The following is a 25,558-nucleotide window of genomic DNA, read 5'->3' on the forward strand; positions in this document are numbered from 1 at the left end:
CACCTGGGGGCCGGTTCCAATTCAAACAGGTGAAACACAGCTAAGGCCTTCTCTGGCTCAAAGCACGGTGCTTCTAGTCCCTGCCTGCTCTCAATCCCCATTCATCACACATGTACTTTTGAGCGGTTCTCCATTCAGCTTTATATACGTGTGCGTGTGTGTGTGTGTGGACAGAAGGTGTGTGAGCGTGCACGCACATGCACATCTGTTGATACGCCGCTAATAACACCCATTTGTTTGTCCTTCAGTGTAATGGCCTCCATAAATCACATCATATTCTCCAAAGAGATTCGCCTCTGGGCCCCTTCGCTCCCCCCCCCCCCCCCCCCCCCCACACACACCCCATCTAGCCTTGTGTATCTCCAGTGCCCCTGCCCCACCTCCTCACATGGATTCTTACTTCTTGTTCTTACTCCTGTTTCCCTGCCTCTCATCTCTCACACTTTCTCTCCCTTTCCTTCCCCCCCCCCCCCCCCGCCCCTCTCAAGGTCTCCGATGAGGCCCGCATGATCGAATCGAGTTGTTGGAGAGGCCTTCCTGTTTATCAGCTCGAGCACTTGGACTCTGTTTGTCTCTCTCCATTGATTATCACATTAGGGGCTTGATGTTCGAGTCGGCGCACTCCGGACTCGTGGTTGCGCGAAGGTTGTCGTCGGGTGGTGTCGCTAAACGAGGTGAAAAGGCCGCGTGTCAAATGGAGTAATTTGTAGTAGTTTGCAAGGTGGTGCTCCGAACAAAATGTCTAAGCGCGCCGACTCAGGATCTTAGTCGGCGTTTGTGTGTGTGTGTGTGTGTGTGTGTGTGTGTGTGTGTGTGTGTGTGTGTGTGGTGGAGGGTATTCTTGATTGTCCTTGGATACTTTTGGTGTGATATAGAATTCTGAGTAGTTTAAAAGCTTCATGCTGTTTCACCCAAGGTTGTTTTTCACACTGAGTAGTCCCGTCTCTTCTTTTCTCTCTCTCTTCCTTCCTCTCTGTCTCCCACACACACACAAGCACACACATTTTGAAACTTCTTACCACTGTATGCACTTACTACTGTATACACCAATATACACACACACATGAATTTGTCACATCTTAATTGTATTACTGAGCCTATTCAGGATACGTCATATCTATTGAACTGCACACACAAACACAAAGAAGAAATACAAACTCTTACTCATATACACACACACACACACACACACACACACACACACACACACACACACACACACACACACACAAGATAAGCACGTTTACAGTTTCACCTACGCATACTGTGAACCTTAAACACTTCAAAGTGGGGCAGACTATCTCTCAGGCAGGCGGTCGCTCTGGTTACAGCATTAGAACCTGGATAAAGAAACATTTTCTGAACCTGAACATATTCTCCCAAATACACATAAACCCTCAAGTGGAGAAGAGGCTTTTGAAGATTGGTTGACGTAAGCGAAAGACTGGAAATAAAAAGTGGAATGAGCAGTGATGTGTCGGGACATAAACCCTGAGTCGTATTTCATACACCTTCTTTTGTTTGTTAATCAGGGTTAAGCTGCCTTTTCTATGTAGCGTGACTTTTTGTTATCTAGATTTCAGTCATTTCTCTATTAAATCACAGAACAATTGGCTGTTAAATCTTAGTGGCCTAATAGACCAAATCAGATATCATACTTGATTTGCCAGCTTGGGCAAATAGTTGCTTAATTTATAATTTTTTGTTTTCTTTTGTGGTGTCTGCTTTTAGGGATTGTGTCTTTTTTAAACTTTATTTTTTGTCAAATATCATTCAGTATTGCAGATATATTTTCAGAAGTAATTACTTTAAAAAAAATGTTTTATTACGCTGCCAGCACCTTCCTAAAACTAAACTGCTGGTACAATCTAAATGTCATGTTAAATTCATATTTTATTGCTTTTGCTGATATCTAATATGCTAATCATCTATGACTTAAAAACTGGAATACCGTAAAGTTAAAGAAATAAATGTAGTAGAAATAAAGTCCAAACACAGTTGTTAAGAAGAAATCTTAAATAGAATGATTTCCGTAATCTGGTCCATTTTTTTAATTTTTTATTTCAGTGATTTATTTTTAGATCTGTTTTACAAATTAGAACTACATATTATGCCTTTCTGTAATCCACACAATGTTTACTAACCATACCAGAATAAAGAATGGAGACTTCATACTCAGGGAAGACATGACACAGCTTTTAATTGTTCTTTGGGCCAAAAATCTAGAACACTGATATTGCATTTTAAATAGATTTTTTAATGGTCTGTCACTTCTTCTGTAGTTCCAAGGGGAAGCTTCAGATTGACAGTTGTCCCGCCCCTTTGCGTGACATCAGCCTCGTGAAGTCATGTGATTTCAGTTGATGATGCCCATGCTAGCCTGTAGTAAAAGTCCTGTTGAATAGATTTTTTACTAGAGCTTAGGTGTCCCACATTATCCAAATTCACCCTAATCTATTCATGGGTAGATGTGCAGGTATCAAAGATTAAGTGTGTTTTTAACACCCATCAACTCAGCTAATGTGCTGCATCAGGACTGTGTGGGCGTCCGACTCTATCAGATTTTTTTTTTTCCATTTCTCTGACTGATCTCTGCAAATTTCAATCTGTGGCAGTAGACCATGCCATGGAGCTCTCACCACAGCAGCCAGAGACGAACAATTCAGGCTTTAGTATCTTTTAATAAATTTAGAATAATAGTAATAGAATAATATATTCTAAATGTAAACTTGAACTTCCTGAGCTTTACAGCTCAGTGTCTCCCCCACGTCTCTCAGTGTCGCTGAGAGTCTGTCCCTGTCTCTGAGTGTCTTGTGTGTCTGAGCTCAGATGTTGCCTTCTAAGCGTGAGGATCAATCAGCTGACAGCCCTCCCCTCTGCTGATTGGTCCTCAGTGGTGCAGTTACAGGTGCTCTCCCAGCCCCCTCACCTCAACACAATCTATATGAGAAAAGCGAAAAGAAAGGATAAAGATACAGAAATCTTACTCATGTTCAAACTCTGGCAGAAAACAATGTGTCCCAGTTGACTTCCATCACTCCAGCTTGTGTTACTTAGGTCACAAATCAAAGGCATGAGAGAAAGTCTAAATCTCAAAATTCAACGGGTTCTTCCTTAGGTCACGCCCAACCAAAGAATTTGGTGGAAACTTGTTCAGTGAAATTTGCGTAAACAGACAGACAGACGGAGTGAAAACTTAACTTGCTTGGCAGACGTAATCATTTTTTATTTGTCACCTCTCTTAAATTCAATCACATCCATTTTCTTTTTTACGGGATACACCTCTTTTGAACATGGCTTTGAACTCGTTGTGTTAGTCCTGTGTCTTGTATTGTTGTCTGACAAGCCACTGTGATCCAGTGGAGCACCACCTGGATCAGAGTGGAATCTACACTGCTGGTGTTGAGAGCACAAATGCTAATTTGTCACTTTTATAATTTCTCACACACCCTTTTTCAGGAGAACAACTGAAGAGACATATCCCCACGTGACGCGGCCTCTCATCATCGCATCACATCACTCACAGCACCTTGCCATGCAGAAACGTACATTTAACATAACGTAAGAACTCAAAGGGGATTCTTTTCACGTTAACGCATCCTGTTAAATGATGAAATGCTTGATATGTGTTTTTGATGTTTCTCTTTGACAGCACTAGCGTTGATTACAGCGAAAGAACCAACTTCAGTCTGTTTACCTCCATTTCAAACATTACAAGATCAAATATTACAAAAAAGTCTGTTTAGTCTCTGCTCCTCGCCATCTCTCGGGGGAGACTTGTAAATGATTGTCCTAGAAACAGGTTGCAGGCAATACAGCAGACCACAGAGCAAACTCAAATAAAAAAATACAACATTGTTTGAAGTCACCACTGCAGACCGCCTCCTCGTATACTAAATGGGTCATGCCTCAATATTTCTTAAAGTTTCAAATTATTGCACAGCCTTGCCTTCTTGAGCCCTCCCTTAATTAAGGTAGAGCAGTCTGGGAGAATGGGGAAAAAAACAGGTATATGAAGAGGACTCACTTGCTTTATTTGTTCTCTGGGCTCAACTTCCTCTCAACAATATTGCCTGTATTCTTTTGTCTGTTGCCCGGGTCACCACTTGGGTCCATATTGAACTATCTCAACAACAATTAAATGGGTTTAAATGGAGATTAGCACAGATGTTCATGTTCCTCAGAGAATAAACCCCTCTACTCTTCTCTGACTTCTATTATCCTCTGACATTTCCTCTGGCACCACTAGCAAGTTGACATCAGTGGTTCAGAGTTCAACTATTGGATGGATTTTCATGAAATAAGCTGCTGATATTCAAGGTCTTTCGAGGATGAATCCTAATGACGTCTGCGATCCCCTGACTTTTCCTCTAGCAGCACAAAGAGGTTAAACATTTTATTAACATTAACATTTTATTGAAATTTCTCGGCAACTATTGGATGGATTGCAGTGAAATTCAGTACAAAAAGTCCTGGTTCCTAGAAAATTAATGTAATAACTCTCAACCTCTGACCTTTCATCTAACGCCCTCATCAAATAAAAATTCACATTTGTCCAATACTTTGATTTACAGCATATTAACCTCAAAGCTAATGACGTTCCCATCAGCCTGCTGCGGCTGCACTAAGTTGTCACAGACGCTAAACTGAGATGGTTAGCCTGCTGGCCATTATTACTTGGCGTGTTAACATGTCAGTTTAGGCCTAAAGGTCAATGTAATGCTATGTCTAAGTAAAACCTCAGAGAAACATCCAGGCCCTTTTGAGACATGCTGTTAACGTCAGTCAAAGATCCGATCACATGTGGACAGCTATAAACTCATCAGTTCACGCCTGGTGTTGCAAAGCCGCTCCACGTGTGTCCAGTGACCACACGCGATCAGAGCTCACGTCTCTGCTCTATATTCCAATAAACAAGTGCATTGTTGCTGTTCTTATGAAGACCAAATGTGGTTTTCAGACATTTTGGCAATAAAGATGTTGTTGACATTGTTGCATTTGTGGTCCATCTATTGGAGAGGCCTTGGTCTTGCTTTGCAGCACGAGGAGTTACTTCAGATACAACACAATGCAAAAGATCCAGTCTTAAGAATTGTGAATCCTCAATTCTGCGATTCTGCTCTGGAAGGTGGACAATAGGGAAGAATATGTAATTCTCCATCGACCAATGACTCCAAGGTCCAACAAGCATGGCTCACACAGTCGCTGTTTTTATTGTGTAACACAGTGGTGTGGTGCTTATCACTGTCACCTCACAACAAATCGAATTCCGACTGATGAAGGTTATTTCTGTTTGAAGTTTGTATCTTCTCCCGTCTCTGTGTGGTTTTTCATGGGTGCTCTGGCTTCCTCCCACTGTCCAATGACATGCAGGTTGTGGTTAGGTCGACTGGAGAACTCTTAAATTACCGTATGTTTGACTGGGACTATTTGCGCCCTGTACTCACCTGGTATTAACATGTTTTTTGTGATCCGATCACAAGTGGGCAGCCCTTAGTGTGTGCGTTCACACCGGGTGTTAAAATGTGGCAAAAACAGTCTGTGTCTTGCCCAGTCTGAGTACACAAGTGAGTCCGAGGTCAGTGTGTGTTTGTGTCTCTGTGTGTGTGTGTGACTATGTGTGAACAAGCGACCAAAAGAGTTAGAGAGGCGAGTCAGGAGAGTCTGACAGCATCTTGTGCAGCTGCACTGTGACGAAAGGTTTCACCAAGCTAGGGAATCGATCACTATAAGGTGGTTAGTGTTGATATTGTGGCGATGGTACAGACAAATTAACGAGAAGAGAACCAAAATGTTTATTTAGAGGGATCCCCATTAGCTCTGCCCTAAGACAGAGCTACTTTTAGTGGGGTCCACATTTAAGACAAACATACTGATATCGAACATTTAATACAAACATTCAATACCTAATATACGTAAAAATTGTGATCATATAATATTACAGATATCAAAAATAAGTTCAGTTGGTGTGCAATATTACATTTGTAATGATATAAAAAACTCAGATATATTCAACTCCATGGAAGCGAAAACTGCAAACCATGTAAGAGAATACTACTCATTTACGTACAGTACCTCACCATCTAGTGTCACAAGTATGCAATACCCAAGTGTTTCATTATTTGCTCTTTGAACATATATTTACGTTTCACATTAGTAATTTCTGATGGTTCAAATCATAGTGAACCAGCACTAGGTCAGAGGACATCAGCTGAGTTGGAGGTCCTTCATATGTGGCCCAGGACGCATTTACATTTACACTGCTAAAAGACTGTGGATGCATGTGGACCAGACCACCTAGAAATGAACTGATCAACTGGACACACCTGCACTTAGACCAGTCCATTTGAGATCAGATCACAAACACCATATGTAAATGCCATTATAAGGTCTGTATGGGGCCTTTGTTCTTCTCTGTATGTTGGCCCTGTGACACCAGTGTTAATTTTGGCAGCTATTTTTGATTTAGTCTTAGTCTTAGTCTTTTGACGAAAATTCATATTAGTTTTAGTCACATTTTAGTCATTTTAATCCTTCTTAGTTTTAGTCTAGTTTTAGTCGACGAAAAGAAATTACATTTTAGTCTAGTTTTAGTCGACGAAAACTAATTCCATTTTAGTCTAGTTTTAGTCACATTTAATAGCCACATGAAACTCCTTTTCTATAAAAACATATAGATGCAGCCTAATAGCTTAAAAATATATATTTAATTTTAAATGTGAAAACAAAAAGGGAGAGCAGGTCAGACTGGAGCCAGACACAGAAACTGAACATAGGTACAAACCAACTGCAGCTTCTGCTCTGATGAAGAAGCTGCGGCGCTGATCTCTGATCAGCTGAGACCAGAGAAACTCTGTGTTTTCACTGTTTCCATAGTTAAGAAGCAGTCGGTCACTGAGATGCTGCTCCACGAGAACGCGCCCTGCTTTCACTGTGTCTCTCTGAGCGAGTGCGCGAGGCGGGGGGCGGAGCTACGGACCGGAGCGCTATCTGGGGTGCACACACACACATACACAGACATACACAGACACAGTCACTCGCCCACTCCTGATACTTCATGACGGCCTGATACGATGATATTTTAAAAATTATTGTGACTTAGTCAACCACCAACATTTTCGTCTCGTCTCGTCTCGTCAACGAAAATTAAAATAGATTTCGTCATAGTTTTTATTTTCAAAGATTCGTTTTCGTTACGTCTTCGTCTCGTCTTCGTCATGGAAAAAAGGGTCGTTAACGAATATATTTCGTCATCGTCTTCTTCAACGAAATTAACACTGTGAGACACGCTGGTGTACCCCGACTTCTGCCCAATGTCAGCTGGCAATGGATCCAGCTCCCCATGTGACATTGAAGTCTTGCCCTCTGTATAATGTACTGGATGTATGTTCGATATATTAGGTGTCACTGTTGAGGTGAGTTGCTCTGAGTTATGACCAGGTCAAAGTTCAGCGCAGGGTCGGCAGCCAGCACTCTGACTAACAGGCTAAAAGCTGTTGGCGTTTCCCTTCCTCCTGCTGGTTTTCCATTGCTCCCTCGCCTCAGCAACAACAACACCATCCACATAACGTACGCAACATCTGAACTATGAAATATTTACACTGTATTACAGTACGCAGGGCTGCCTACAGCCAACAGCACCTTCACAGGAAACGTTTTCCACTTTGTCATTTTTACTGTACGCTACAAAAGCTGAGGTATAAGGCTACATTGCAGCTTTTTGTCCAAATGTGGTTTGAGCAGCTGTAAATCTGTGCCTTGCAAGAGCATCCAGTATGTTATGGGAATATTAAAGTAAAGGGATAAAACAGGGAAAATAGGTGGTGAGGTGAGGGGAGGAGAAGGGAGGACAGTGAGTTTGTGAATCCTGCTTTAATTGTAGCACATTATTCACAAGTCCTCCAGGCCAAATCCAGCTGCTCCCTCATAGCCCGTTGCTTGCACTCGCTATTGCCCCCGCCCCTCTCCCTCTCTTTTCCCTTTGCTCTCATTCTCCTTCTCCATTGCCCTGATTCACATCCTTATTTTCTCCCTATTTGCTCTCTCTCTCTCTCTCTCTCTCTCTCTCTCTCTCTCTCTCTCTCTCTCTCTCTCTCTCTCTCTCTCTCTCTCTCTCTCTCTCTCTCTCTCTCTCTCTCTCTCTCTCTCTCTCTCTCTCTCTCTCTCTCTCTCTCTCTCTCTCTCTCTCCGTTTCCTTTCATCCCATCCACAGTAGTTGAGTGACAAACCTAATTGGAGTGCAGAGAGGGTCCAGTGGGAAACGAGACATGAAGCAAAAGAGACACTCAGTTCTGTAAAGAAACATGCAACATGGAGAGACAGAGACAGTGATGGCCAGTCAAATAGACTAGGGGGAGAGAGGCAATCACAGCAGATTGAAAGCATGACGTGTGTTTGCGACTGATACCTTGTTGAGAGCTGAAATGTCAGGTTCCTGAAGAGAACGCCGTCCCTGTGGAAGCCATCAGTCATCCTGATTTCAAATCAGTTGTTAATAAGCTGTTAGATTGCCTCATTCTCTGTGAAATCCAAAACCACCTGTAAGCTGTTGCTGCTACTCATACGATGTGTTTTTGCAGTTCTCCGTGTTTGATAATCGTTTATTATTTTTTCTGTCGGATCATGAATCAAGATCGTCCTGGCTGTTTTCATCTCTTTACGTGTCTCATAAACCCAAGAGCAAATTAGACGAACACAAAGTAAACTTCAAGGACTGTTAGAACAACTTCGGATTAGTGTTAGTGTTTCTTGTTAACAAGTAAAGGGAGCGCAGGTCAGCAGGGGAGACAGGAGGGGGAACATGCTGCAGGGGAACGTAGCAGATACCTGACAGTTTGTGAACGCACGTTTAGGGAAAGTATAAACCCATTTCAACGACATGAACAAGATTCGGCAAGTCAGTCAGAAGTTATAAATAGGGATGCACCGATGTATCGGCCTGAACATCGGTAGCGGTCGATATTCGCCTCGTTTACTGATATCGGTGTATCGGTAATAAACTTGACTTTCACTGATATCATTGGCCGATGTTCATATTTGTGGTAAAACCGCTGGGGACGAGCCGCGGCTGGGGGAACAGTTGCCCCGTCGCCCTCCTCTCCACCGGAGGCTCGGTGTGCGGCACGTCTCTAGGTCTTTTGGGGGGGGGGGGGGTCCTCGTCCGTGGCGGAAGGTGGGCGACTCTGGACGCTTGTCGGGCCCTTCTCGCGGATCACCTCAGCTACGGCGCCCGCTGGGGGAAACCCTCCGTTTGCGCGGGGGGCCCCTCCGGTGGTGCGCCTCGGCTGACAGAGGCGCAGACATTTCATTAAGACCCCAAGGAACCATTTCAACTTGTGGTAAAATGGGCATTAATATGTCTCTGTTAAATAAAGTTGAGTTATATCAAAGATTGTTTCATAATTCTGATTCACTTTGTGCTCATTAAAAGATAAGCGTGATAAAGGGCTGACATTTTTTTAAATAGTGCTTTTTAAATAATGATTTAACTATTTTCCTGGCACAAAATGGTGAATGAATAACAACTAAAACATAATTAACAAATATCAGTATTGGCTGTCGGCCAGATTGTTGTTTTAAATATCGGTATCGGCCAAATATTTCCATATCGGTGCATCCCTAGTTATAAATGTTGGTTTCTGTTCATTTTCAGCTAATTGCTCAGCCCTAATATCACATTTCCACAAATCGCACCAAATTTGACACTGTGCTTTCTTGGGCCCATAACAACACACATGTGAAGAGCGTGAACGAGATATGTGAATTAAAAACAGACAGACAGACAGAAAGATCGATATTTCTGGAATAAGTAGATAGGTGAATGAATGAATGGTTTTATTTTCCTGTTCAGCTATTCACATGAGAGATCCCTCATGGAACTATGAATATTCATTAACAACGTAATAAATGCTATGATGTGCACATGATATGCAAATCCACCACTGATTGATCGCATACAAGTGTTAAATAGTTAAATTTAAAGAAATATATACACACAGCATCACAAATATAAACATAACATCTAAATGTAAAGGAACATAACTTTGAAAAGTCGTATATATTTATGCATCTGTCACTTTAAGTATTAAATCTGATCCAGTTCAGTAATCGTCTTTAATCCATGTTAAGAAAAAGTAAAGTACAAAGACTTTTGCCCGAGAAATTCCGAAAATACTAAATGATGATCAAAGTGGTCTTTAATTTAAGATGCATCTTTAATTCTAATCTGAATCTGCAACATGAATTATGTTTGTCGTAAATCATGGCATAAAAGACAGAACAGAGAAAAAGTGTTTTCCCCTTCGTTCAACCCACAACGTTCACAACCGCACGCCTGCGTCATCCAGTTTCCCTTTATAGAAGCAATACACCACATTTTATCTGTGCACAGCGTGAGCTCTTACTTTCATGCAGCAGTTTGTTAAAATCCTGTCACAGATCAGCGATTAATGTTTGCTTCTTTAACCTTTATTTTCCTAACCCTTCTCCTAAGAGGAAAAACATTGGAAGTTAATATCAAAAGCTATCAAACTTGTTTTCCGAATCACTTCAACTTCTCGCGGTCGAAAAAAAACACTGAGCACATTGATGACTGCAAATCAGGTGTGTATCATGGGAAAACACTGGAGACAGATACTAACAGAGTTTGTGTTTTCGCTATTAGCAGAGCAGAGTGGATTTTGTATCCAGTCTCAGGCCTCATCACCAACACAGAAACCTCCGCCCATACCTTTCTGGGTCAAGCACCACATTAAGTCTGGGCCTAGGGCTAACACCGGGGAACCCTTAGGGCCTTCTAGCATCTAAACATACCAGCAATTTAAATGTTAGCTGGTGACCTGATCGAATGGTTAGGACGCGTTTGCTTTGAGCTGCAGGTCCCTGGTTCGACTTCCGACCGGCCTGATCATTTACTGTATGTCACTCTTCTCTCTTACCCTGTTGGCTGTTAATAGACTTTAAATTGTATCTCTGGTTTTTTAAATAATTGTTCTCTACATGTTTAACTGCGTTTAGTATCAAGTTTGCTTCAAAAATATGACAGGGTTTATCAGTGGCACCACTGAGCATGTCTTTGACAAGCACACGTGTGGGGTGTGACGGTCAATAGCAGGGTATTTCAAAACCAAATAATTGTGTGCCTCTTGCATCATGGCTGTCCTTTTCTCTTCTGTCAGAATAGAAACAGATACGCAGTGTTGGGCAAGTTACTGAAAATTAGTAATTAGTTACAGTTACTAGTTACTTCTTTTTAAAGTAATTGAATGACTTCACCAGTTACTGTATATCAAAAATAATTAGTTACTAGGGAAAGTAACTTTTAAGTTACTTTCATGTCTGCTTTTTAAATGTATTGAATATGAATAGTACTGAACAGTTAAACACAATAAACATATTTGTTGTAATCAACAGGGCAACAGGCCTTCAAATAAAGCAGTAGTACAAAAATCCCTTTTAATACTTAACTTAATACAAAATAACTGTCTCAGTCATTTAACAGTGTTTTTTTTACCACATTAGGCCCAATGAAATAAAAGTGAGAATAAGCTTCTCAAACTTATGATCTGAGAGCCTATTTCCTCTTTGGAGAGAGAATCAGGCTCACCTTGCGTAGCTGCCTGTAGCTCTCACGGAGCGGACAGATTTAGTAGACACGCCAACGCTGTCAGTGTTTCCCCTAGGTTTACAGCTTTTTTTGGGTGAGGGGGGGGGGGGGGGGGGGGGGGCGCGGAAGCTCTCTGTCCGCTGGTGGGAGTGTGCTCACCTGTGTGTGTGCGCATCGGGATGGAACTCCGCCGTGAGCGATACAGAGAGCAGATGAGAAATCTAAACGCGCGACCATGTGGCGGGGCGTGGGGGGGGGGGGGGCGGAATAAAGAAAAGACCTGTTACGAGCGCCGGAGCGTCCTCATGACTGCCTCTTGTCCAGTGCGATCGTCCCACACTTCCTTCCTGCGTTACTTGATTTAAAAAAATACCTCGTTACATGCTCGTTACCGCTAAAAGTAGTGGAATTACAGTAACGCGTTACTTTGTACTGCGTTACTCCCAACACTGCAGATACGTCATTGTTTGATGATTAACCCTTCGAATACAACGGCTCTGCCAACTCAGTGTAAAGAAGATAAAAAGCCAATTAGTGGAGACACATGTTTGATTGTGAAAAACACATATTGACTTATATGTATATGTATTATTATTATTTAGTTCAGGAATATCAGTGTACAGAAAATCTGAGGGTATATAACTTGGGCTTAAAATGGAAGATGTTTATCAGCTCCCCCTAAATATCTGAAAGTCGACTTTCTGGGAAGCTCGTGTCCTTTTCCCGGGGCCAAACTAACCTTAACTCCCCTGTAAGGTGAACAATGGGGCTGCCGTCCTTGCTGGCTCACTAATTAGTTAGAACTTCATAACCAGGACAAAAGGCCAGTAAACCCCTAAGCTGTGTGTGTTGCTTTAGAGAAGCAGGTGAATTTTCTAATCACATTTTGATTTATAGTGGGTGGGACCAAAAATCATTGCCCCAGACTTTCCCAAACATAGACGTATATACATTGGCTGCTGGATCGTACATCAATGTCCGCTCCTTATTGGACCGGCAGGACTGGCCTGTAAACACATAGAAGTTAACCCAGGAGCTGCAGTTTGTCTGGATGAAAAGCACTGGAAACTTTCTCAACTGTTTTCATGAGTCCCTTTTTACATTCAAGGGTTAATGATCCTAAAAGTGTTGTCTCCAGTTTAATTGGGATCACTAAAGTAGGTCAAAATCTGAATGGTCCCTTGTACTTTTCTCTCTCTTTACTTATTCATATATACATGAGTGCACACATGCACACAAAGAGCTTGACTGTGAAGAAAGTCTGCTCGAGTGTAATATGAGCTGTGCGGCTATTTTTCTAAATCTTATCCTCCTTCTTCCATGTTCCTGATTTGGGCAATACCTCAATAGAGTCTTGACAGAGACACAGCAATTCTCACACTCATGTTTAGATTTTGTCAAAACATCCTTCAATTTTAGAATTCATTCTGAACTTCTCAAAGTCTTTCTTTACCATTTCAGAGCTTAGCCCACCTGCAAATCCTGAGTAACTATACACTACATTTAGAACATCATTAAACATGCAATCAAGCTTCCAAAGATTACCAAATATTGGACCAATGATATGTGAACATCATTTCAACTGATATGTTTAATAATCTTCAGTGAGGACATTATAAATTCCTTATTAATACAAACAATAGCACATTTAAATTCTACACGGATCATAACCAACTCGACCACTGCCCACCCCAGGCCGTAGCTGGTCCACAATGTATAATGCAGTTCGAGGTTGAGGGTTGCAAGTATAGTGGAGTTACTCCCTATTTCAACCTTTAACTTTGTATCAAAAATAACTTGGATTTTGCAGAAAAGACTACAAATCATAGCTGTTGCACAGATCTGACCAGTAGCACAGAAGTTTAAATGACAATATTGTTGGAAATGGGTTGATATACATGTGAGGACCAGTCAGTAACCCCTTGGTAGGACCATGTCCCCCTGTCCATATCCAAATGTACACCCTTGTGTATAAAAAGTAGTTTAATTAGTTGATAAAAAGTAAATATTACAAACATGCCTAGTCGATAAAATTGCAAGTTCTGAGTAGAACAAATATATGTAAGAGTTTAAGTGTTATGATAAAATAGTAGGCTATAATTGATAATAATAGCTTATTATATCTGATGAAAAGCTGCATTTGTTTGTAACACAACAGATTGATCCTGTTCAACCTGCAGACAATATCACACTATTTGGTTTGTGTGCTTCAAAACCTTTGCATTATATTATATAGCAACATCAAAACCGATCTGACAAAGCTGGTTTTGCATTCATAAATCCTTGAATATGATTACACCTCATTGAAATTGCTAATGAAATGTGTAGGCTGTAGTGCTTTATATCCATTTTTACTTAACTCAGTGTTAATGGTTCTGAAGGTCTCAGCTGTTGCACTTTCCTGTGTCCAGGCGTTAAAGCTCCAGCTTCAGTCAGTCAGACAGCACAGATGAGTTGAGTCGAAGGTCCGGCTCAAATACTCACAGTTGACCACTCAAGGCTAGTGTTATACTTTTTTCATCCACGCGTATAGAATTCAATTCAATTCAAAACAACGTTATTTGGGAATTGGGGAATTCAAAGGGATCTAAGTGATCATCTCCATGATGTTCTTGTGTTTCAAGTGCATGGGCCAGATCCTGGATGCATACACAGCTCTATGCGGACATTCATGTACCCACCTGTTTGTTGCAGTCTGCTTCGCTACTATGATACACGGGCTGCACATGGTCCGCAGCAAGCAAACTCCAAACAGAACAGAATGTTAAAAAAAAACTCACAGCTCTATCTCTCTGCAAAATGCATAATTGAGGCTTAAGAAGAAATGCTGCCTGCTCTTCCCTCTGAAATATTACATACTCCTGACACAGACATGGACTGGTGGGCAGCTGGCAGACAAGCTCTGTTCATAACAAGGGGCAGCAGAGGTTGAAATTATTAATCACTTTGCTGATTCTTAATGGTTTCAATTCATTTCGAAGATTCACAGTCACTGATTATGTGGTTTGTCACGTCATCATGTTACCGTTCAAATATGCTTTACTGTGTCCATCAGTGAGATCAGTGTTAATAGTGCCATAGTGTTAACAGCATAGTCAATTCAGTTTTAATATTTTGTGTTTAGGATGCTATAAATAGCTAAAACATGCAGTCAGGACTCTATAGGACATCATGGACTGATGCTACAATTTACTCTGCACTTCCAAATTTTCACAAAATCAAATCTACAAAAGTGTCTCCTCTACATTTAACTTTGAAACACAATGTATAACTTTTGTTATTATGTTAAGAATAACAATCCACTCCCCTTATGAAAAAATATTAACACTTAACCTTCTGATAATGGATAAACTCATAATGAAAACCCTCTTTTGTGTGGTTCCAATCTAATATCCTTTACACGATTATGTTGTTTTTTTTTATGTTGTTGTTAAGTACATTTTTAAAACCTACGAAAACCGCAGATACATTTAATCTGTAATGCCATAGGCGCTGTCTTTAAAGTGGTGCGCAACATGTCTTACTGTAAGAGGCTTAAACGCGTGCGGAGCGCCTTCATTGTGAATTCTTGTCAGACAAGCAACGGCAACCGCTCATAACGGTGGTTATGAAAAGCTGGAGTTTGCCTGTTTTAAGGCAAAGATTAGAGAACTTGCACAGCTGCTTTCACAGTCAGTGGTGCACAGTGTGTGTGTGTGTGTGGGAAGGGGGCGGGGGGGCAGGGAGCGCCCGGGGCCTTGGCTGTGGTTAGACCATCAAAGACAGTGTCACAGTGAGATAAGGGAAGGTTTCCCATTTTGCCTTCATAGAACCCCCCCCCCCCCCCCTACATTTAAACAAAAACATAAACTCACCATAGAAATAAATCAATGGCAGATGACTAATTAAATCCCAATTTAACTTCCATCAAACAACACCAAAATATTCTGACAAGGCTGTACAGTCAAGTTACCTGAAAACAGAGCATGTGTGTGTGCAGGAGGGATCCGAGGCAGCTAAAGTTATTGAAAGATAAACGAAAAGAGCCATCGAAAGATGTTTAATGAAATAATTAGCTGTCAAAAGGCAGGCTGTGAAGCTGGCAAAGAATCCATCACGAGGAAGGCTAAAATCCCCCGGTTTATGCTGTAATCCAAGCTTTCAGGGACCTGGGTGATATGGGCCACTTTTCTTTTTTTTTAGCTTTGACTGCATTTTGGCTGGATTAATTGACAAGTCAGGCACAGGAGGGAAAGCTGTTTGGGGCAGCTGAGAAGTCAGGACCTCACAGCGAAAATCTGTGGCTTAAAGAAATGGGATGCAGCAGAGCCAATATTGGAGCTAGAAAGACCAGTGTGTGACTGAGTTTGTGTATTTCTGTTCCGTGCTAAGTTCATATTTGAAATGTAGCATCTGCAGCTTTGGGGCCAAAAATGAAGGATTATCACATTTAGTGTCCGAATCTTGGTTCTCAAATGTTCCCAAACTTGCCGAATGTCCATTACTGCTCTGTCCAGGTTTAGGGTTAGTCCAATTTCCTCTCTTATACTGCCTGGCCATCTGAAGACTCATATTCTGCTCTGCAATATAATGTCCTTCCTTCAGCTTGGACTTATCTCTCTGGTTTATGAGGGCGAGTTCCAAATTCAAAGGCCGGGAATACCTTCTTAAGCCTTTTGAAGTTCCCAGACCTGTTTGCGTGAAATCAGTTGCAGGCACCTTTTCCCAATACCTCACATCAAAGCGCTGTCCTGTCCCACTGCTGCCACTGAGGCCTCCCTCCATTTTCATCACCGGCACTCAGAGATCGGTGCCTCTTGGTTCCTAAGTAAGATTCTGCTCTCTGATTACACTTCCCCTAGTTTAGGGATTGTTAATGGAACATAGAAATAACTGACCCTGAAACTGTGGATGGCAGGGTGCATTATTTAACTACTCCTACCATAGCCCCCAGGGAGAGCAGGGTGGAGAAGGGCCAGACAGGACGAGGAGGAACAACCGAAGAGAGGAAAGAAAACGTGTGAGGGAGCAGGGATGACCGTGTTGGGGAGACTGTTCCCCGCTGTGCACAGGAGCGAACCTTTTCTCACCCGCTGCAAAAGACAAAAACAATTTTGCAGCTGTGCCTCGTCCTTGTCTGAGACTTCCAGCCTCCTCGCGCTCGGTTGCAGTAATTCTTTAAGGGTCACACATCCTGATGTTGTTGTAATTGGTCTCCTGTGTGAACATGATGCTCACAGATTTGCCTCAAGGCTCTGGATCTGTGTCTGCATGTGTTAATGTGCAAACAGGTGCTGTGAGAACAACAGAAAAAATGTCTGTAAAAAAAGAAACAACATAACAACAATGGGTGAAGGCATGGGTTCACGGAGAAGCATTCCCACTGTTGATGTACAAGCGATTTCACGTCTGTTTCATGAATTATTAACAGTGAAGCTCTTTTGTGTTTCCCATAACAAAAACAAGGGGGAGAGATGAGGAAGCGAGAGGGAGAGATGGACTGTGAGAGTGTGTGTCTGTGTCTCATCACTTACTATACGTACTCCGTCAGTTAGTGACTTGGCATAGTGTCCCTGTAATATTCTCTCTCTGGTTTTGATCTTTTTGGGTGTGTGGCAAATACGAAATACAACATAAGATAAGGCATAAGATAAAACGTTATTGATCCACACAACCTGGGAATCCAGGTGTTACATGAGCAGGCAGCTCAGAATGAGGTAGACAAGAGTATAACAAATGTGAAAGATGCTTAGTATGAACACTATATTCACCTTTCACTGCAGTGGTTTGTATATAAATGCCATAAAGTAAAGTGCAGTGTCTAAGGATGATTGCAAGAGCAAGTATAAAACTGTTTGTACGTAAGAAACAACATTTGTTCCTAAACATAGGCCTGCAGGCTTGCAGTGAAAAATGTGCAACAATCTGTTATTTCTTTTATAATGAGGAGGTCTGAGTGGGATCTACTTATTTTAGTTCGAACCAAAACTGGTGTGAAACGTGGCTCAGACCATGATCCAGACCAACAGACCAAAATGTAGTCCGAAGCGGTCTCAGTCTGGATCAAAGTGAACTGTGGATTAGTCTGTTGGCAGTGTGCAGAAACTTATTTTGTATAGTTTGCACTTTCAGACCGATTGCAGGAAGTTGAGACAGCATTTAACAACAGCGGAAGAAAAAGAAGAGGAAGCAGGATTGCTTGTAGTCTTCACCTCCAACCATCACTGGTTGTAATGCTATTACACTGGCAAAGGAATTAATGAAGAAAACTTAAAAAATTACAAAGAATTAGAACAAAAACTTTGCCCTTTCTTATACACATTAAAAAGGTTGGCAAATACAATACGCAAATTGACAAAACACTGACCCACAAACCAATCTATGTCAGATATAGGAAGATTTGCAGCCACACAGTTGATGACCACAGGACATATGTATATTATGCGAAGGTCAAAACTAACTGGATCAAATGTAAACAGGTTAACAAACAAATGACCCCTGGTTTGGACCATGGTCCTGACTTTCAGGTTTGAAAATACCTTTAGACTCTTTTCAACCTTTGCATTAACAATAAATAAAACATTTGGTGTGATTCACCTGCAAAATTACATTTTTACAATTAAATATACAATACTTAATACTGTTTATTTATTTGTCCTATTCATGTGTGTGATCGACCTGTAGAAGTTTCTACTCTGATACACACAAGTTCCTTCACTGGAGAAGGACATCGTGCTCTGCGGACTCGAAAATGCAGAATCATTGGAAAACTTGCTGAATATTGTGCAGCCAATGAGTAACGAATGAGAAAGAATGGGGCGCCATCTTTGTATACAATGTAATGAATGTTATTGTTTTGCCAAATTTTTTGTACCATGATGTAATGGACATTTTTTGTTTATCTAACTGCTCAGTGAGTTCCACTTAATGGCCTGAATCAGTATTATGCTCTACTAGGAATGCTTGCGTCAGTGTACAGGCAAGTTTTGTAATGTGTGAATACCATGAACTGAATGAACTGGTGAACTGTTCAAATGCGCTGTGTCTGTACACAAAGACAGGTCAAGGTCGACCCCGTTCACCATCTGGCAGAGTGATTCGTTCTCACGGATCGATAGCGATGTGACTGAGACAAGCCAGCTCGTCATAAGAGACATCTGTCAGACTCAGGAGCCTTCCTTGCCTTTCAGAGCTCTGTCCCTATCTGGCCCAATAGAAACACTGTCACTGTGTTGGTGTTCGATATACTCTGTGTTAGTTTGCCTCTTGAACAGTATTGAGTACCTTGAAACTTGGTTGAGCGTTGATTTAATCATTCAGTGTATTTGTTCAAATCCTCACCAGGGGATTAAATGCCAATTCCCACCTGTTCCCTCACACAATTGCATAAAATACTCCTTGGCCTTGAATGTAATGCCGATTTGAGAATACTACTGTTACCTGAACCTAAGACACATTCTAATTCTGATTCTGATTCTGATTGTGTTTTAGAGAAGCACACTGAGAAATCCCTTCTCTACACGTTTGTTCCTCGTATTTTTTGAAAAGCTACCTTAGCCACAACTACATTCCTCCAAGCAAAAGCACAACATGCTAATTGAGTCGTGATGGCACAAACATGTCTCTGCACTGACTCAAGTGTGAATTCACACAGCCGCACACATGCACACAGAGGCATTACTATTCAGAATGGAATTGTGTTGACAGTGATAAAGGACACCAGGTGTCGGAAGAGTGTCTTCCACAAAGTCCAACCATCCTTGGGTTGAGAAAGCTTGGTACTCTCAGTAGACTGTCTGTATCCTGCTCTAGAGGGAAACCTTGAGCTTGAGGGTCTGGTGCGTGCACACTCACACACACACTCTCACGCACACACACACACACACACACTTTCACAAACACACACACAGCTGTGCATACAAGCCAACACGTCCACATTTGTCCAACAGAGAGTCTCATTCACACACTGTGCTTACATTCGGAGCACTGGCAACCTTGCTCCATTTTGAACCCCAATTCAATCCCCCCCCCCATACTCTCTCCCCACTTCAGTGTCATCAAGGGGATTCAATTTCTATGTCTCTCCACAGGTTGTGGTTCTCTCTGTGTCCATCTGTCTCTCCACTTGTCTTGGCTCCTGCTCTGCTCCCTTGTTCTCACTGCCTGACTCTTCCACGTCCGCTCGCCATCCATCTCCCTCCAAATGTAGCCAATGGTGGACTTAAGAGGAGAACTCAGTTCGGATTACAGCCAGGAGAAATGACAGAGTAAATATCTGTTTCTCTCAGTCTCCCTCACTCTTCCTTTCTCCCCTCATACTTGTCTGCACCTGAGCACGAAATCACGTGGGCGCGCTATTGAACTCTGGACATCAATATGACACATGAAGACGCACGCAGTGATTTATTTATGTGTAATGAATTTAGAGCAGCAGTCTGGTGAGAAGAGACGAAAAGTTCAAAGCTTCAAATGCTTGAAGGCCCAAGAGGAGAAGAACCTCCTTCATACACTACACACACCCACATACATATAGTAAACTGTTACATAACACTCATATAATATAGGATTTCATTATTGCTCTAGGGCATATACTGAAAAGCACTGTCTCCTTGAGTTTATATCATGGTTACTTATACCATCTATCTATCTATCTATCTTCTTTGATCATTATCAGTATCATCTTCAATTTCTTGTCCCAGACAACATGATTTAAAGACAATGCTCAATTTCAAGAGAAGAGGGTGATGTTTAAATGATTTTGCTTTTAAAATTTGAAACCAGTCATGACCGTTGAGGTCGGGGGAGCGGCTCTCTGGAAAGGTCTCAGGCTTCTGCAGCAAGCCTTTCATCTCAGAGTGTTCTCAGGTATTATACTCACAGACACTTACTCGAACACAAAGCCTCAGATAGAAATGAAAAATTCTAACATAAAAAGGGAAGAACACTGATGCACAATCTTTCTCTAAGTAGTGCACACATTGGCGATTCTGAGAATCATGCAACTTGCATCGCAAACCTTTTTTCTGTGTCCACATATATCAAGAGTAATTTAGTTAACATGACATCACTCCTATCTGTGAAGGATTATTGCTGCCTTCACTTTATTTGATCAAATACCCCCCCGTGATTCTTTTTAATAAATTTGTTAAAACTGTATTTCATATTTGAGGAATGTATAATTTCATTAAATTGCTGATAGACTTTATGCAGCTTTATGCTAATGCTGTGCAGCCTCATGAGCAGGAACACCTCCCATGTTACTGATGATTACCTGAGCTGTGAATAGGCCTGGTCCTCGGGACATCACTGACTTAATTATCATTTTAAATATCAACATATCGCCCTTATGTTACCTCATTAACATAGAACTCAAACTTTACAGCCCGTCTCTTGACAGTCAGTCACTTGCTCGTACAGTGGGCGGCTAAAAATACCTCAGCAATAGGCAAACTTTTTTTAAAGCTGCAATAATCAGTAGGTTTCCTTTTTTATAACAATGAGGCATGTTCAAAATTGAAAGGCTCATTAATGCTTAAGATATGAAAAAGTATGGAGCCCTCTGTCCAGTCTGCATTATTCCATAGGTACACAGACAAAACAGAGCAGTACCACCTGAAATCTTGAGGGCAGTATAGCCAGTAGCTCAAGAGGGACAACCAGTGGACATGAAGAAAATCCAGCAATGGTGCAAACGTTTGAGACTTTGTGAGAGATGATGTTAACTTTGAAGTTAGTGAGGTAACTGTTCTAGTGAAAACGATTCACTGTGTACATGTCACAGCTTATTTAAATAGCCTTAAAGATCACTGGCATTTACAACTATAACACTATCACAATGTGTAGCTTAACATCAATGCCAAGATAAAGGATGTAGGTTACATTATTTCAAAAGAAAGTGTTTCTTACAAATAGTACAGACAACATTATGAGCTTAAGGGGAAATGGATGGGAAACATCGGTAAATCAGTTGTCAGTGTTTAGATTCCTCTCCCATCCTGCTGAGATAGTCTTAGTCCTCCTATATTGTACCCTTGTAATTGACTGTTCTCTATCTTTACTGAGATCGTTGTGGCTCTCTGTGTTTATTCTTTCTGCAGAAATCCCCTTATTAAATACACCTAGGTAACTTTGGTGTTGCCAGCCTCTTGTATTTCCAGATTTCCCTCACAATTTAAACGATGCATTCTTAGGCAGGACAGAGGAGCCGAGTCAAAGGAGATATTCAATGGTTTATTAACACTTGTATCAAGGACTGAATGTAGCAACAGAGTGAATGTTCACTGTCCAACAGTCGATTGTCCGGTTTCCAGGATCCAGATCTCATGTTAAGAGAGGTTGAAGCCGAGGCAAAGGCTGCCAGGTGTCTGAGCTGGGTGTGTGGTAATGGGAGTTGACTGAATGTAGCTGGAAGTGAAATCAGGTCGATGATCCTACGCACAGACAAAAACACAGTGATTAATATCCAGGCAGACAGGCAGGTTACAGATTCAAAAGGCAGAGAGAGGAGTTGGCCAAGCGTTTCTACCACAAAGAACGACAATCTGGCAGCGTGTAAGTGAATGAACAGGTGCTTCTACACAGCAGGATGCAGTTGCATGAATCGGGAAATCAGACTCGGCTGTGTGAATGAATTTGCGGGAGAGATGGCATCCAGAGGCCACACCCATTCAGCACCAGGCACAAGTTTTGTTTCAATTCAGGGGCAGCGTTGGGTCCTTGGACGGACGTGGTCCACATGGCCCATGAAGGCTCCAAGCTGTCTCCAAAGGCAGCCTTCCGAGGGATGCAGCCCCTGAAAAGCCTAGGGACTACAGATGTAAATTAGCATTTCATGTCATGTTGTTTTATACTGATGTTCATTAACACAGTAACAAGAACCAACTGAGAACTAGAACCAAAAAAGGGCAGAAGTCCATAACCTTAACACTGCACTGCTGCTGTTCTGAAGGTCTGTTTCTGAAGGGATGGATGTTTTTATCATTCAATTAAGAACCAAAGAATAGATGTTGTCTTCCATCAGACGTCCAACTGCTTTCTCCCCTTGAGCCAACTATAAAAGGTTTGTTTGAACCCATGAAGTTGAATTGTTTAATAAGTTTGCAAAATGTTCTTCCACCCTCGTGCAAATACACAGCACAGACGCCTCTACAGGAGGCCCAGCATATGTCTAAAGCCTTAGAATATGGCCATTAGTATTTGTTTTTCACTTTCAACTCAAGCAATTGTTATTAAAAGTGTAACCGGTATGTACAACCACCAGCAGGACGCCGAATCCACGCAAACACGGTTGCAGACACAGTTTACGCACAATCCCCCAAGGCACGCTATAAAAGTGTAGAAGACGTATCGAGGCAAAGGCATGCAAAAGCCTGCGGGGACAGAGCCACATAATGAGCCAAGTCTGGAATGTGTGAATCTGACAACAAAATCCATCAGTGCATTCTCAAAGCCCATCTCACCCCTACCTCCCTTCACTCCGACTATCTCTGACTCTCTCCGGTCTCTTATCTGCTTCTGCTCGCATCTAATCACAATAACAAAAAAAATCAACTGCAACTTCTGAAAGTTGTGCCCCGCCGCAGATACACCCGCTACTATGAAGCTACGGGTCTGTGTGCACATGAGTGTGTGTGTGTGTGTGTATATATGCATAACTCTGGTCCCTCTGTCATGGCCTAATTCGAGTATCTGAGGCAGGGGACAAAGGGATGTGAAGTGCTAATTTGATTTGTGTTTGCGGCTCTCTGAGATCGGCTCAATGTAACTGATGCAATTAGTTGTAACGCAATTGTGTCTTTGTCCCTTCATGTGCGAGGGTATGTGCAAGCAGTCGAGTATTGTATGCTTTCATTTTGTGTGTGTGTGTGTGCATGTGTGTTTTTCTCAATGCGCTCTCAAACACATTCTCAAAGTTGCGTGGTTTTCTGAACGCTCAAGTTTGTCTTTGGTTGTTTGAGAAAGGCAGAGCAGCGAGGGAGAGGGCTTCTCGCCACACCGGCAAAGTTTGCTGCCAAGTGGCAAAGTAAACATGGTTGATATCCTGTCTTAATTGATTTGTTTGTGTTTGTTGATTGAGATGAGAGATGCAACGATGGAGTGTAAACGTACAAATTATGAACAGCAGACTGCATAATTACACCCCTGATATTTCCCTATGGGAAAGTGCCTATGGGGCTGAGGTAAAGAGAGGCAGGGAAACTGAAAGCAGAGCAGAGGCGGCTACAGAGAGTGACAGAGAAGCATTTGAACAAATCGGCAAGGAAATTTTATAAAAGGAATAAATTTGATTAGGGAGATTTCAGTCATTACACTTCTCAATGCTCTTTCTCTCCTGCCACCCTGGAGACTTGTGGATTAGATCTAAACACTGGATTAAATTAATCTGCATCCTGGGATTAGGATTATGAGTGTGGGTTTCGAGAGATTTATGGTATGTTGCATAATGGATTTACAAGATTTCTATGGGTTTAAACCAGTATATTGAGATTCTTATGGGAACAGGGAATTGGAGTAGTCTAAGCAAAGAGGGGCAAGAGAGATTTAGGATTGGATTATTTTTAATTCATCCTTTCGAGGTGTGTACATAGGCGCATTTCAGGCAGAGAAATATTCCGAGATCTGTGTGAGGAGTTGGATTTATATTTTCTTGGAAATGTAATTTAGTCTAGCCCTAATGTATGATCTCATATTGAAATGAGAGAGTGCTACCGAGGTGCCCAGGGGGGTCAGGCTATGTTTCACTGGTTTCCCACTGCTTTTATACTCATACTTAAAACAAAGAAAAGGCAACAAACAAAGAAGCAGATGCCACACATATAAATGTCTATATAGGTTATGTGCGGTCATTCTAATTCTATGAACACAAGCCTGCATCAGCACAGAAAAACAAACATATGGTGGAACAGGTGCCCTGAGCTTCACTCTGCAAATGTTTCTGCTCTTAATCAACTTGTATTATCTTAATCCACATTTGAGCAATTAGGGATTGGGCGCTGTAGCACCGGCGATAACAAAGCCATATCTCTATGTAAAGGGTCACAAGGGTTATTCACCAGCCTGTTATTCTGCCAGACCTCCATGCATCTGTCTCTTTGCAATATTTACACGGTCACATGCGAGGAAACACAAATGTAGGCTTTTCTTTTCTTTGGTCCTTGCCTATTATGCTCGTCATACAGAATTATCATGCGTGGAATAGATTCTCATCCAAGACCTGAAAGGAACCATACAAATAAGAGAAATCCTTTACATACAGTGCTGTGTACATTCAACATAGATCATTAGCAGCCATTCGGCTCCAGAACGGCCCACTCAACTCATTTTTCTTGTAAAAAAAAAAAAAACGATGATTTGTAAATTTTGAGTGGTGAGTTTGTTTCTCATACGTTCACTCATCGTGTCTTCTACTTCTTTCACCTCATCACTGAGAAATGTTCACTTACTCGGATATGCGGAGGTGTAAATCTCACTGGATAACAGTATTGTATCACTGTCATCAATGTACGGGAAATGTAAAGATGAAAACCGCACCAGAGATATTTAATGTCAGATTTTATAGACTACACTTGTCACAAATCCAATTAACCACGTTACCAGAGCAAATCACCGAAATCTTGCATGTCTTATATTCCTGATGCTTTTCTATGAGGGCCAATCAGAAATCTATATTTCAGTCTGAAAAAGCTGGTGTTCACCTGTGTGTGTTCGCATTTCGGAAGTTCTCCAGCAATCATGCCTCAGGCAAATACTGGAGATCAACCAACTCATTCAGTGTCTCTGGTGCCATGCTGCTCCAGTAATAGTGTGATTAGTTTTAATTTGGAGGAGGCACGCTCCACTGTCACAACTTTGACAGATGTCACTTTGCTTGGCTTGCTCCGAGCCGTGGTCAGGCTTCCCGGGGGAAATTATTCTGCTGTGAGTTTGGGAGTCAGTTACCAATGCTGTCTTCAGTAACAGGCTCTAGTCGAACAC

The sequence above is a fragment of the Platichthys flesus genome, chromosome 5 (assembly GCF_949316205.1).
Source record: "Platichthys flesus chromosome 5, fPlaFle2.1, whole genome shotgun sequence".
Taxonomy (NCBI): domain Eukaryota; kingdom Metazoa; phylum Chordata; class Actinopteri; order Pleuronectiformes; family Pleuronectidae; genus Platichthys; species Platichthys flesus.